This window comes from Apus apus, chromosome 8 (genome assembly GCF_020740795.1).
Source record: "Apus apus isolate bApuApu2 chromosome 8, bApuApu2.pri.cur, whole genome shotgun sequence".
Classification (NCBI taxonomy): domain Eukaryota; kingdom Metazoa; phylum Chordata; class Aves; order Apodiformes; family Apodidae; genus Apus; species Apus apus.
Genome location: NC_067289.1, coordinates 3,862,473 through 3,878,870, shown reverse-complemented (window position 1 = coordinate 3,878,870; position 16,398 = coordinate 3,862,473).

Below are 16,398 nucleotides of genomic sequence, written 5' to 3'. Positions count from 1 at the left end.
CCTTTCAAAAAGGGGAGGAAGTTGCATTGAAATTGTACATCAAAGACATGTAAAATAAAAGGAATTACTTGGGTGTGGGCCGCTCTGTTTCTTCTTACCGACATCTACTTGTCATTCTTCAGCAAGGAGCAAGGGCAGAGGCACAAAGCACTCCTATTTTCCCTCTTTAAGGCAGTTCTTATCAAGTTTTGCCAATGAGCAAGGTCAGTTTTCTCAGGCTGCAACTTCTTTCACATCTGAATTATGCTGGCAGATAGCTCCGGGCAAAACCATCTGGAACAGAGCTCCTCAAGTGATAAGGCCTTTGTTTAAAGTCTGTTAAAGTCAGTGTGAAACTTTTCACTGAAGTCTATGGAGTTTTAGTTGGGGTCTCATTGTGTAGTTTTTCTTTAAAAGCATGTTTTTATAGATGCTTAAGTCGAACAGAATGAAGCCCATGGCACAAGCTGAGCATTTGAATTTTTAAATCAGCTAAAAATGATGTGACATTTAACTTAACAAGTGGGGCAAATTTATTACTTCTCTAATTGTTTTTTTAACATTAGAAGTTTTATCTGAAGCTCACTGACATTAGTCTTGGCTTTGTGTTAAATAATGAGTTTCTGCTTGGGACTTCGAGCTATTTAAGCATAACTAAAATGGAAGATGAAAGGCAGAAATATTTAGATTCTCATATTTTATTTTAAAAAGTGGGCAATTGATAAGAAAAATCAGCATATCTTGTGAGAACAGGAAAATAGATTCAGCCAAAACAAAATTATTAAATTATTCTTTTTTATCATTTGCTTTTTATACTTTGACTAGAAAATATTCTGTAGTTTCCAAGCAAAAGGAATAAAAGGATGCTAGGGAGGTAGGATATTACTACAAGTATTGCAAGCTTGCACCAGGTTTTAGAAACCACTTAAGAAACTGGTTTCTAAATGTGCTGTGAATGTGAAGGCAGACAGCAGAGGTAGTGTGTAATTCGTCAGTCTCTTTGTGGTCAGTGGGAGTTGCAGCAGGGAAAGAACACACTGGTCTGGAAAGTAATTCACTCCTTTTGACAATTTTGTTAATATGCCTCTCTTTGCAGATGTAATTGCTGGACGAACAATCATTAATCCTGTACAACCTTTTAGAATTCCTAAAGTAAGTATTTAATTAGAAAAGCTGAGTGGTACTTCCTTGAGGTTTCCCTTCTTTTCCAGGAATCAATAGCAGTAATCCAATAATCTTGATTTGGGTAGAAACACAAGAAATGTTGCATGGAGGTAATAAACAGTGGCATACTTGGCTTTACTGCAACCTAGGCCATAGAAGAGTTTGTCAGTGAGTATTCCATTGCATGGAACAACTCAGTTTCTGCAGCAGTGCATCATTAAACTATTAACCTTTTAATACCTTATAAGACAACAGTTTTGAAGGAGACTGAAGTAGGTGCATCTTGGATTCTGTATTGCTTTGCTGTCAATATCTGCTGTGAAATCTCACAAGTCACCTCAGATGTTAGTTATTTTTCCTACTTGGTACAGATGGTGCTGATCCACACATACTATTTCTGTCTATTTTTTTTTCTCTGTTGTTTCTGCTACTTTCCTTGGCCCTTCTTTTGTGCAAATGGTCTAATATTAATTATAATTCCTAGACAATGCAAAGGTAAAATTGTGAAAACCAGCATCTACTTTCAATGCACAAGCAATGTTTGTTGAATGAGGCATGGACGTATGTAGCCTTAAGCTGGGCTAAGGTATTAATTAGTAATTAAATATTCTATTTTGTTTTGTTTGTAAGAAGTGCTGCTTGTAATGAATTGCAGATAGAGGCAGACTTTGAATACCCAGAAGTATTTGTAACAGCACTAGTATCTAAACAGTTTTACTCTGCTATTGTACTAGCTTCCCAAGCACCTGCTCTGAACTGAACAATTTGAGATCCAATCATTTAACAGGAGAGCCTGAAAATGCATCCCTATTACATTTTGTGCATATATAGAGATCTATCTAGACCACATCAATAGGAATTTGCACTGTGATCCTTTCCAGTTCACCAGGTTTAAGAGTAAAATAAGACATCACTTCAACTTTGGTGTGTTCATATTTAGGTGAAATAACTGGATGAAACAGTGCAACTGTCATTTCCTTACAAACAGAGAGCCTGTCAATTCTATACAAACGGCAAGGCGAAATTCAGCTTCCAACACTGACACACACTGAGCTACTGCACAGCTGGCAGATATTCCACTCTAGCTTAGTCTGGAAAAGCATTTGCTGCTCTTTTACAGTTCTTATGTTGCAAGCTTGAGAGAAATGTCTTGTTGCCTACACAGGTAAAGCTATCTCACCATACCAGTGGAGATACTTCAGGGCTTCTACTGCAGGGACAACTTCACAGTAGCCTTTCTTTACTAGACCATGAGAACTTTTTAAAACTGCATGCAGCATTAGAAGAAAAAAAGTCCATCCTGTCCTCAGTCTTTACCAGGGTCAGCTTTTAGGATGATGTACTTACAGTAAAAATCAGTAAAAGCTAAATATTTTGTAATAAACCTGAATGAAATGAAAATACTTTCCCTCATTTTATCACTTTTTAAACATTATTCCAGATGGAACTTTATCAGTGACCTGGCCATAGTATTTAACTTAAGCAAGAAATAAGTCAAGGTGTTTTCCGGTCAGATTATGAATATAATCTTTACAGCATGTAGTATGACATCTCATGATAATATTCCAAGGCTTTGTTTTAGGGCTGAGTGACTAGATAGCAGAGGAAAAAGGTTTTGAAAAGACAACAAACACAGGCAGACAAGACTCTTAATTCATGCAGAAGAGTGAATTACTCATGTAAAAAACTAAATTTAGTTTAAGAGATGTACATTTACTTTCAATTAGAATTGCAAAATGCTGATAAGACAAAAAGTGGAATAGACAGTCAAGTGATTGAGAGGTGTACAAGGGAAGGGCTGTACAGGACTTGTGCTTTCTTTGGCCATGCTCCTGGTTTGTTTGGCATGGGCTAGTGATGTTGCACGGACAGCTCAGGAGTGATTCTGAATAACATGTTTTTTCTCTGCAATGATCAAAGATCAAGAAGATGAAAATACAATAAAAATAATTGTGAAATAATTATTTACTAAATTGTGAAATAGATGTGAAGTATTTCTTATCAGGGTCCAGGCTCATCAACAGTCCATTATTCTGGGTCACTTAATAGAAAGGTTAGTACCCTCTGGAGCCTGTGCATGTTGAAGTGTGAATGCCTGCACAAAATAGATGGGAGACACTGGAAATGGAATTTAAACCACATATATTAGGTATTGTGTTTTCCTCTTAGTAGCTGCATGTTATCCTAGGAAATTCAAACTATTTTATCCAGGGAAAAGAATAATAGTTCGAAGAGCAAGCCTGGAAAAAAGCTTCTAGAAACCAAAGCTTGATCGTAGATCAAGCTCTTTGCAGAAACACAAAAGATTTTGTGACCTAGTCTTAAAAGTGCTTAAGCATAGGTATAGTTCAGCTCTTCTAACTAATGCCTGTGAATGTCACTCTGAAATTGTTGAACTGGAATACAGGTTTTTAGACTACTAAATCCCTCTCTTCAAGAGGATTAAAACTTGCATATGTTCTAGGTTGGTAACTATGGCTTTTAGGTGGGTTTTCCTTCTTCAGGTTTTGATTGCAAGATTGCTGAATGTGCTAGATAATTTTAAATTCTAAATATGTTGTTGCATTTATTACAAATAAAGCTCTCCTGCTAAGTATCTTGCAGGTATTTTTAACTTTCCTATCAATGCTTTCCAGAAAGAAACACAACAAACAAAGTCCTCTGTGACAATCCCTTGGACAAAGGAGTTTATATAAACTAAGCTATAAAAACAAATTTAACATCTTGACAATTTGTGGAAGCAATTAAAACAAATAAAGCACATCCACTAAGAAGTACTGAGATAGATCACATGGACTTAGAGCACATTAAAACATTCTGTGGGAAAATGTGAGCTGCTTCTGCAGAATGGTTTGCAGTTCTTGTCCTTGTACTATTCTCAATAACACCCTCCTGGGTAGGAAGCATGAATTGGATTATACGTGTACACACACCCCTCAGTGGACGTTTTCCTACAAGATAGGGTTTGTGCTTTATTATAAAGAACAATCTTGTGTTTCTATCCTATTATCTCTCAGTTTCCAGCCACTGCTGTGGTTTGCTCAGTCTTACTCTGTCCAATTACCATGATCCTACCCTACCACTCCAGTGACTTTCAGTCCCTTTGGGGCTGTGGTCAGTGGCACAGCAGGGTCCTTTTTTGTGTTAGTAGGGGTAGGAAATGACAGTACACACCACCCAGCCCCAGCGAGTGCTCCGATTAACAAAAACTCTCTCAAATACACTGACACACAACTGACAGAAAAAGCTTTAACTTCTGTTTCACAAGAACCTTCAAACCTTGAAATAAAAGCTTATCAGCTAATTGGGTTGACCCCTAATTCACCTATTCATTAACAGTGTCCATCACTTTGCCCAGTCTGATGGCTGAGAGGTAACTCTAACCTGGGAGTGTGAATGAGGTACTGAGGTTTTTTTATTCCTGGGCAACATGCTGTTACATTTATGGTGAAACTCCTACAATACCATTAAGATATTTTTAATCCTTATAAATAAAGCTGTGCATTTATTTTGTATTTAGGGGCAAGTCAAGGACATTAAAGTATCACTGAAGACAGTAATAAAGAAAGAAAAACAGCTGCACTTGATAATCCATTTAAAGACCTGCAGAAAAGATTGATAATTATTCTGGCATTATAAAAGCTTGATTTCTAAAGGCTTTGCATCTCTTAATTTAATATTGCTTTTGTATCTATGACTTTTGAGGTATTATTTTTAGGTTATTTTTTTACAAGATTTCAAAGCCTCATACTTGATGACAAGTCTCTACAAGTCTAAATGGGGCTGCAGTTCCCAAGGGGTGACTTGTTAGAAAAGAATTTATGTGGAACTATCTTAACTAGAATATTCATCTCATCTACATCTTGCAGAAACCTCTGGAGTCTGTCATGCACAAGCCTCACTCTTATCAATTCACTAGATTGATGTGTGACAGAATTAACCCCTTGATGTTGGCTCTTCTTGAAAGAAGAGAGGATTTATGATGGCTGTGGTGGCAGATCAACACAGACAGTAAACCTGCAAGAGCAGATCTTGGATACAATGAAAAGTCAGTGTCCTGCAACGCTGGATTGTGACAGCTGGATAAAAAGAGAGAGCCATTGTGAATGCGTGTGTGTGAGGGTGTGTAGGCTTATAAAATGGAATAAAAATGAAAAACGGGTTCAGTGGCCTGGAAATAAAGAACCCAAATGGGGTTTTTTGCATTTTCCATTGTCCTGTAGAAGTCCAGTTCTGTAGAAAAAGTATTTCATGCAGGGATGATTAGCAATTCTTACCTTAGCTCACCCAAGTCAGAACTGGAGACAAATAGAACTGGAAATTTATTTGTGTACAAATAAAGAAACAGCCTGCAATATCAAAGTTTTGACAAGTCTGAGGGAAACTGCTAGAGATCTGATAGTTTCATCTTTAATCCAAAATGTTCATCTTGTTTGACCTTTTGTAAATCTAAAATTTGTCAAGGTCCTATCTACGATTCTTTAGTACCTTTCCAACTGCTCTGAAATATTTTTGGCCTCTTACTTAGAGTTGGTCTCCATTCTTTACCCTGTATTACATCCACTGGGAAGGATCAATCTAGCAAATTGATAAATGAAGCAAGCCCTTCCCTGACAATTCTGCAAATTACTTCTGAAGAACCTTGTGCATTGGAAGTCAATCCCAGCAGTTAACTATGTTGGGAACCTGTTGTGTGAGTTGATACAGAAACTCAGAGCAGGGCTTGCCCTACAGAGCAGTACAGAAAAGCTTCTTTCTTCAGCTGTTATGTTAAATATCAAATAAAGGTATTTATTGACACGGCTGTCAAACAGCAACCCCAGCTCCTTTCCCCCCAGGCACTTTCCAGGCACTCCTCCCCAAGCCTGTAGCGTTGCCTGGAGCCCTTGGCCTTGTTGAACCTCACACAACTGGCCTCAGCCCATCGATCCACCCTGTCCAGGTGCCCCTGCAGAGCCTTCCTACCCTCAGGCAGATCAACATGCCCACCCAAATTGGTGTTGTCTTCAAACTGACTGAGGGTGCACTCAATCCTCTCATCCAGATCATCGGTAAACAAGACAAAGAACAAAACTGGCCCCAAAACTGAGCCCTGAGGGAAACGGAGCCAACTAGATTTGACTCTGTTTGCCACAACTCCCTGGGCCTGGCTATCCAGCCAGTTTTTTACCCCGTTAAGAGTACACTTATCCGTGCCATTATTTGCCAGCTTCTCCACGAGAACGCTGTGGGAAAGGTCACCCGACTTTATCAGAGCAGGACAATGAACTGTTTTCCCAAGCCAAAACTGACCGGACAAGAAATGTATGGAGGAGCCAAGCGAGGGGGTTGCGGGACGTGTCTCAGGACGAGGGCAGCGCTGAAGATGCTCTGTCAGAGCGGGGGGCTCTGCTGCGGCGCGGGGGCTGCCTCCCTGCAGGCTGGCTGCTGCGGTCTTGAAGGAGCTGCTTTTGTGTCACTCCCTGTGAAGCTCCGGCAGGTCCGAGGACCTCTTAGCTTGCTGAAGGAGCTAGTCCTGGTCACTCCTGTAGCTCTTCTCTTGCCGGAAAGAGAAGGGCCTTGGGGCCCGTCCGTGGATGAGTGCTGGTGTCTCGACAAGCCGCTTAGTGAGGTAAGGTTTGGTTTTTTTTCCAGATCGCTTTAAGATTACTCCCCTGCTAGCTTTAAATATAAAGCTCATTTAGGCCTTTCCAGCCCGCTCTGAAGCGGAGGAGCCCGGCGCTGGGTCCGGCGGCCCCGCAGGGTCTCTCTGCTGCCATCGCTTGGCGCGCCGGGCCCAGCGCGCCTGGCAGCCCAGGCCCTCAGCCCGGCGTTCCGCATCTCGCTAATCTCGATAATAATACAATCCTAGCACAAGGAGGTGGTGTAGTGAGAGACAGAAGGGAAGCTGCAGCACTTCCACGGCCTGGAGTCAGGGAAGTGCTGGCAGCAAAGCCTGAGGGGAGCGCAGGCAGGAGCCACGTCGACAGGCCGGGAAACACACCGAGGCCTCCACGGGTGTTGCTGTGGAATAGAGCAGGATTGTATAAAATTATACGATATTATACAATATATGCCTTCGTATTTGCTCAGATTACCCAAGAATATGTAAAGTGTAACTCTGTAAATTGTCTTTATTGACACGAAACAGCAGCAGAGGCTTGCTTATGTTTCCTGTGTGACTGGGGAAGAGGCCACCATCACTTCCTTCCCCTTTCCCCCCAGTATGGTTCCCAGACATTTGAGCCCTCTGTACTGGTAACACTGACCAAACCAGTTGTATTTGGAGAAGGGTTTTGTGTTCCAGTTAAAAGAGAAGTGAAAAAAGAAAAGTGACGGCACAAGACTGCTGTGAGAAAGAGGTTAACAGCGAGGAATAATGGTATGTCAAACAGCATGAGAACCATGAAGGAAAAAATGAGTGTGGGTGTCCAGCAGCAGTCAAACAAGAAGCAGATATACAGAGAGGCTAGGTGGGAGAAAAGATCAGCTAGAGTGCCTCTGAAAAGATAAGCTTGCCCTTGGTTCCTTCTCTGAGGTCCACTGAGGGAGGGTGAAGGATTAGGATTACTTTCTGTCAGTTGGTTAAAGGAAGTGATGGTTCTTGTTTCCTGGATGAGGCTTGTCCTTAAAATATTAATTAGTTTATTAATGTATTAAAATATAAATTATTAATTGGCTAAAATGGAGCAAGCAGGGCTAGTACAAAAGACCTAGGACAGCAATATTAGTCCTTTTAGCATGGCATATAGGATATTTTATCAGTATAGGTAACTTCTAGTCAATAATCTTTGGTTAGGTATTTGGGAGTCCTACCCTAGCATACTCTAGCTGTGAGAGAAAGTTCATGGTACCCCTAAAAAGCATACTTGTGAATTTTGCTGTATTTGAACACATATTTTGCTTCACGTGTGCAGTTACTTTGTGGCAATTGTCATGGAAAAGATTCTGGGCATAAGCATGATTTGGTAAGCATAACTAAATGTTCTTTGTACATTTAGTAAGGTGTTTTTGTGACATGATGGTTTTAAATCTCAATTATAGTGGACCATTGTACCAAAGTACTCTTTCTAAAGTCCTTCTGTTGGAAGGACTTGCACATTCCTTTGCTAAGGGAGGAAAACAGAGAAGCTGAAATAGCAGAAGTTCTCCCCAGGATGTTGGTTCTCAGTGCACTTTTGTAAATTGGAAGTCTGTTTAACCTTAGACATGGATTAGTTCAGCAGTCCTTGGCCAGTGCAGGGACTTGCATTACCCTGTTATTGGTAGATATCCAGCATGGAAGGTGCTAATGAATGGCATGTCTGGACCTTGTTCAGGATACCCACATCCTAAATCATTAGTAAATCAAATGGTACCTCAGTCCAAACTAGTAAATAAAGGTAATGAATGACTGAGACCTGTGAAAGAGGATATAAACTGGAATGGTTGTTGTGTGTGGTAGTTATGTGGAGCATATCAAACACAATGACTTGGATTTTTGGTATAAAGGCCTGATATTTCTGAAAACTCAATTATTGATGCCCTGAAAATGGTTTTCTTACGGTATAAAAACACAGAAGAGCATCAGATCTATTCTGGTGCGGGGCCTAAAGATCAAGTCCTATTAGAAGCAGCTGAGGAAACTGGGGATGTTTAGTCTGAAGGAAGCTGAGGTGAGAGCTTATCACTCTCTACAGCTACCTGAAATGAGGTTATTGAGAGATGGGGGTCGGCCTCTTCTTTCAAATAACAAGTGATAAGATGAGACAGCCTCAAGTTATACCAGGTGAAGTTTAGACTGGATATTAGGAAAAAATTCTTCACTGAAAGGGTTATCGAGTATTGGAACAGGCTGCTCAGGTAAGGGGTCGAGTCAGCTTCCCCAGAGGTATTTAAAAAATGTGTAGACCTGGTGCTCAGGGACATGGTTTAGTGGTGGACTTGGCAGTGTTAGGTTTACAGTTGGATCCAATGATCTTAAAGTTCTTTTCCAAACTAGATGATTTTAGGATTCTGTTCAACAGCAATTGAACATTTTTAAGTGAGCAGTTACTCAGAAATTTTCAGAATAAAATAGGACAGAGAATGTTGTATCCAGGAGAGGTTCAGCTAATTTTAACAGTGTAAGGAATACAAAAGAATACCCTGGACACATTTTGAGATTAGTTTTCCCAAAATTGTCATGTTTTGCAAGGCAAGAAGAAAGAAAAGTCAGTAGCATGGGAACTGAGCAGGATTAATATCTACTCTGTTTTTCTCCTGCTGTACCTGACAGCTGAGAGCAGAGCTGGGCTTTTTGATGGCATATGTGAACCTAACTTTGAATCTGAAGTTAAGCAAATTTTGCCCAGCAAGTAATTAAGTTCAAAACTAAGCTCTGTAGGCACAGGACCTGAAAGTGAAACTGCTGTACCAGATAATCTTCCAAATATGTTAGACTATTTTCTTACCCAGTGAACCTTAAAGTTTTAAAAGTTAAAGAATCCTAACTGTAGGATTTTTTGTGCTTTCTGATCATTGCCGTTTGGGAGGTTTTAGACCTGAAGATGGGCTGGATAATCTAGTTTATGCAAACACTGAATGTGGGAGCTTGGTAGTCACTGGATTATAATAAATCAACCCTAGGAGGGAAATATCATCCAGGATGTGTCATTCCAGTGTACTGCACTGCCTCAGAGAACTTAAAATGAAGATGTGATTAGTATGATAAGGTTTGCTGATGATGAGGTTTGATGATCAAGTCCTGTTAGTTGCACCCATTCTTCTGACCTTCTGCCTTAATCTTGGAACACTGCATTTAAAGTTTTTTTGTAGCAAAACATAGCCTGTATATGGAAAATGCAACAATTTCCACTCTATCAGCTGTAATTTTATCTCTTTTTTTACTTTATCTTTCCTTCCCATTTCTTTTTGTTCCCTTTCCTTCCTTGTTGGCACATAAAATTCCTCTAGTGACTTATTGAAGGGATGCTATTTCATTATGGCAACCAAACAACCCTGCCAGGATACCACTAACTGGCATGCTGCAAGGAAGCCTTTCAAGCTCCAGACAGATGTTTGCAAAACCAAGTGGGAATTTGTTTCCAAAAAAGAGGCACAGTGTTAGTAGAAATGTAGTAGTAGATAAAATTTAGTATCTCAGACCTTCAGCTCAGCTGAGAGTCAGTGGCTGTGGTAATGGACTTAAAAATGGAAATGAGATTTGTGATGATTTATTGATTGAAGAAGTGACATAAAGGGAAATCTGGCAGGAGCCTCAGGAAATACTCTGATGTGAAGTAGAAAATGGGTGCAGTTAGAAGTGTATTTTCACTGCCTTGAAAAATATTAAAAAGCAACCTCCTCCAACATGTGTTCAGCCACTCTTTACTGGGAGTGAGTAAAAAGTTTTACCAGGAGGCATTGTGCCATCTGATTTCTGTACATTTGTTTGCTTTGTTTTGTTTTTCTGCAGTTTTCATCCCTTACTGCATCTGTTCACTCTCAGCATGAGGAGTTCACTTCAAGTTGGGCACAGACCTTCAGTCAGTGTATTTCCTGTTTACCAAGGAAGTGTTGCACAAATGATTAAGGTAAATTGCCACCTTACTAAAACAACAAAAGAATCTGCCCAATTGGCTTTGCCCTAGCAAGAAGCACAGATGTGCTGCACTCCTGGTCCTGCCTGTCCAAGTGTTTCTCTTATTATTACTCTGAGGGTGCCTTGCCTTCAGATCAGCATCCTTCCATAAATTTGTTTTTCTCTTTTCCTCACTTTAGCAGGGGTGTAATCTGGTAAAGCTACTCTTGTTGGAATACCAATTAAACTTGCTACATTTTGCATTAGAGAATAAAAGTGTTAGTGTAGCAGCTGAGGCTCTGGCTACCTCTTGGGAACAGCTCTTGATACTCCCAAGGAAAGGAGAGGTTTCCTCACCTGGGAGCTGCCTGCATAGCAGAGCCATTCAACTCTGACTGGGGGAGAACTGTAAGCTGGGCAAGACTTAGGACCAAGCAGTCCTGCTTTTCCTGAAGTTTCACCTCCTCCCCCCAAAGTAGGGCTGTCAGAAAATTGATGGCTTTGATTTTTTATCCTTGCTGTCAACAGGGTTCCATCTCCTTTTATAACATTTAATAATTCCAGTGAGGGTAAAAGTATCTGCCAAGGCCAGAACCCAGGATGGGCAGAATATGCATTTCTTGGTCTTTATTTTGATCCTTTAGTACCATCTTCCTAAAATGATAGAAAGTCTGTTACCTCAGTGGAGGATTTAGTCAACTCAACAGAGAATGGTTAGGAGCCTGAACTGAGCAAGAGGGAAACTGAGGCAGAAGCAGTGGCAGGCTGCATTGCTGGAGAAAGAGCTCGAGGAACACTGATTTTCCTTTCACAGACTGCTATTGTTTCTACTCTTGAACAAAGAAGAAGAATCACTGAAAATTGGTCCTTTTGAAGCAGCATAACTTGAAGCCCCTTTTCTCCATTCTCTTAAATTAAAACTTGAGGAAATGCTGATGATGACTTGCTGCCTCCCTTCTCTCAAGAAGTAAGATTGCAGGAAACTGCTCCCTTATTGAGGCAGAGGTCAATGCAGAAATGCCAGGCAGGATTATGAGCCCTGGCTATATAGAAAAACAGTGAGGAAGAGATAAAGAAAGGTATAGGAAAGGTCTGAAGAAACAAACAAATAAACAAACAGCTTTTCCCCACCTTGCTGGTTTCACTGCAGCATTCTCATCTCTCTACATCCAACATTCAGTGTCTCTGATGTTTTCTGAATCTGTTGCAAATGCCATGTTTGTTTTGCTTTGCTCTCACAAGTTTTTCAGCATCCTCTGTCCCACAGCAGATATGGTATCTCCCTAAGAAGAGCTCTTCAGACTTGTGAAATCTCACTTTACTGTAGTGAATGGAACAGGATGTTTCTCCAAGTATTTTACACACCTCAGTCTTTTCCAGACTTTTAAATACTTGGTTTGGAATGCATTTTCCCTACATCCTTGTGGAAATTCTGCATACCCCTGATGGCATGAAAGACATGCTTATTTCTCTGCTGAATAAAGTGCTAAAGTACATAGGATCAGCAGAACTTATGGCAATGTGTCAGAAACAGCAAGAGCTGAGAAGATGCTGCTCTCAGTGAGCAGGAACAGAGCCTTCACACAACCTCTGTGTTGTCTGCAACTATTGGCCAGTGCTAGAACTGCCCTTTTCCATTTTGAAGGGATTTGGTTGGAATAACTGTCCCCAGCTATGATTAGCTGACAAGTTTAGATTCATGTAGGTGGTGCAAAGAGCCATGCAAATGGAGGGGATAATGCAAAACTGCAAGTCAAGCTTGTTAAAGAGAATTTATTTATCATGAATACAGCATCACAGGAAACATGCTCTTCTGTCTCTTGCTCACCTCACCTCATTCTTTTTCTCCTTTATTTTCTTTCTCCATCTGGTCTTAATGAAGCAATAAGAAGGGTGAGTGCATGCCCCAGCATCCTTAGTGGACTGCTGAAGTAAACATCTCTAAACTAAAGTGATTGCTTCTTTGAAGTGGTGCAACACTGATAGTTTCAGCAAAGCTGTGCTAACACTCACTAGGAAATAATTCATCTCAGCCATTTCCCTCATAGGCAAGGAAGAAGGAAATAGGAAGTAGTTCAGTTTCCCTTCACTGCACAGATATTATTGTACCAGGTAAGAAGACTAGGTTGGCTCTTACTTTGCATACTGTCATATGGATTTATTACTAATGCCCTTCTTCCCTCTCCTCAGTATTGGGATAAGACATTTGCAAGCATGGCATGTTGAGTTACTTGGAATACTGGAAAAACTGGAACAAAATTCCCCCCCTTCTAAACTTATCACCCCTCTAGGGTCACTTCTTTGAGAACTGGATGGCATCAATTCCTAATAAATTCAGATGCTGGGTTACAGGCAGGTCAAGGCAAAAGTGGACAGTACTCTCACATTTGTACTGCAGATGAGGCTGCCAGTGGTTTCAAATCAGAGCAGCTTCTAAATTAGCTGTTAAATACTAAGAGCCATCATCTCTAGGAGGTTGGTTTTTTTCTTGCTAATTGCAATATTCCCCTGTGCAAGGTCCCCTTCAGCCTCTGGGACCTAGGATTGCAAGCCAGTGAGTGGGGCTGGGCTGAGCATTCCTTCATGGTCTGTGCTGGGAATTAGAAGCCCACAGAGAAGGTGGTGGATGCTCTTTAGCTTTTCAGCAATGAAGTCATTAGTCTGTATGAAGGGTATGTTTTTGTTGTGCAGCTGCCAAATGTAGTACACAGGAGAAGTCAAAGGATGCTAAGTTTGGGAATATTTTTAACCACACATCCATCACTGGTCTTTTTAATTGGATTATTGTTTTTCATAGAAAAACCTCTCAAGGTCTCACCCACCTCTTCCATTTCATAGTAGTTTCCCTTTTGCACTGCAGCAGCATGAGTCTAAATGGCCAGGGGAAAACTACTCTTTGTAGGGATGGAAAGGATTATTTTTCATAGGAATAAGGTGTAGGGGACAGTGCAGTCACTTCATTGCTGCTAAATTTGTTGGCTGCAAGAGCTCTGCTTGCAGTGGAAGGATTTTCTGTCAGCACACCTCTGAAATATATTCTTTGCCATGGTGGAAGGACCAGAGGGACCTTCCAGCACAACCTCTTCCAATTTGGTATTCGTTGGACAGAACAATATCCCAAAGTGTTGTAATATTCTTCCTCCTCCTTCAAGATTTTGCAAAGAACATGCAGCAGGTGGGAGATCAGTCTGTCTGGACCTATTCAGTGTGTTGCAGCACAGGTTAAGGAAAGAGACCTCCACAGTGAGCTGTGTGTGTCTGTGCTGAATGAGATCTGACAAGCTGTGGTGGAATGCACAAGCATATTTGAGATTTTACAAGCCTCTGTCTTGAACATCTCATTTGCTAGTCTGAGCCCACTATCAGAAATGTCGGGCGAAGGGGCAGCTCAGGTGTTTGAGATACTATCTAGAAAAGCTTGTGTAGAGTAGATTAAATTCCATTCTCCTCAGAGCAAAGTGTAGAGTTTAAAAGCAAGTTGTGTTGTGCTCTACCTGCTTTTGACCACAGGGAGGAGCTGACAGAATAGGCTCCCTAAATGCCCCAGGCGCCTTCACTCCTGACTTTTTTAGACCCAGAAGAAGCAGGGATGCCCGTGCAATATGCTGGGGTGGTTGCATGTGTTCGGGATAAAGAGCAGTTCCCTGCAGGTATATTTACCACTCGCACTGCTCTCTTGCTAGGGAGAAAGCAGCTGCTCCCTTCAGCTCAAGGTCATATGTTTAAATAGCATAATGCGTTGGACTAGGTGCAATAGAACAGACAGAAACCAATCTACACAGGGTGATTTGTAAATATCAGAGACATGTCAAGCCATCCAGCAGCAAAATTCTGCCTTCAGTCAACAGAGAAATGTATGAACAGGCCTCCAGGCTGTTCAGATGCTTCAGGCAGCTTTCCTGCTTCAGCTAGCAGGCCCCATCACTCACCCTAGACAGCATGCCCAAAGAGTACTTGTCTGAGTGGTCAAGAGTGCTGAGGCTGGAATTTTTACACATTTTCCAAAGTGTCATGGCTCAGTTGCCCCATGTTTCTCAGCTAAAATGGGGGTAGTGAAGAGTTTCTGAGAACACAAGTTTAAAAAGCAAAGATAATATTGGAAGAGTGTGATAAATGTAGACTCTTTCCTCTCAAGACAATAATGATGGATATGTTTGTGGCAGTATTAAATGAGCCCACTGATTCTTAAGAGCTTACGTCTTTGAGAGTAAGCAGAACTGGGTGAATATGACTGAAATACCTCCATAGTATCTTTGATCCCTGGCTGAGAGCACAGATGGCAAATGTGGACCCTCACAGGGTCCCTTTGGGTAAGTCAGTCTTTAGAAAGCTGTCTAGGGATGGGATAGTCAGCCGTGCCACATAGCAGTGCATCATGGAACAGGGGAATTAGTATGGATACCTTGAGCTGTGGGAAGGGAAATGGAAGAGTGCCAAGTGCATCTCCCTGAGCTAGAGTTTGCTTATGATGTTATAGCATTTTCTGGTTACATGATGGGAATTTCAATAACCACAAATGGTCACAGTGCTTCATAGCAGGGAGGAAGCACAAATTCCATCTCTGAATGAAGAGAGGAACAGCATTGTACCTAAACACCAATACCCCTTCCTGTTGCCTTCATCAGGCTCGTGAACACTTTGCTGTTGCCCATGACTGTTTGCCCTCAAGCTTTTTAGACTGTACAGAGTAGCTACTCTCCCAGTAACAGCTATAATAAGCAGATGTATTTGAGTGGTATTAGCCTATGCTACAGCTTAAAAAGGCTAAAGCAGTTTATGAATTTCCACTCCTACTTAGATTCTGAGAGAACAGTCTCAGAAGTCAATTTAAAGAGGCTGCCTAAGCTACACAGTCTGGTAGTTAGCAGGGAGCTTCAGAGGTATTGTGTCATGGATGGTCATTTAATGGAGTGATATGATTTAGTGAGCACCACTCAGGCTCTACAGCAAATATAAGAGCTGTCTGAGTGATGAAAAAGCATGTAAGCAATTTGAATATTTTACCTTTCAGATGCTGGATTTGGGACTTCCAGCTAATCACTTACACTGCAGAGCATCCAATGTCCCTGAAAGTCTGTAAGACAAGAAGGAGGGGAAGAATAGGTAGCAATGAAACATTTATTTTCTTGGCTCCTCAGGCATTGCCTGCTGCCAATTTTCCCTGCTCTGCACACGCAAAACTATTTGTCTCTTAATGCTAAATCCCATACTGGGATTAACAAATGCTTCTTCCATGTTTCTGTAGGGATCAGGCAGATGTACAGAATTGCCAACAAAGAAACTATATAATTTGGAGGGAGAGAGAATGGGTCCAAATACTTAATGCTGGTATTCTATGTTCAGCTATGGAAGGTTATCCCAGTATTAGAACAGAAAGCCTCAAAACTCAGCGATGGAGCAATCTCAGGAGTGAAAATACACTTAAGAGCTCAAAAGCCCAGATCTTCCCCATGAGAAAGCAAATACTTCTCCACAGAGGCTGTCACTGGAGGTTCAAGGCTGCAGAACTAAGCCAAGATAATTCATTCTATATGTATACCTAATTTCTACAATCTGGTGCCTTATAGCAGCCGTTGGAGGTAAAGCTCATACCATACCTCATAAAGCTGAACACTTTGACAAACCAAAGGAATTTTCTCAAGAATAACATAAGTAAAATTGTAAACATAGTCCAGGAATTCCTTGCTGTTTATTTATTTTTCTGTAAAAGCATTGTAAATTCCTTTGCTATACTC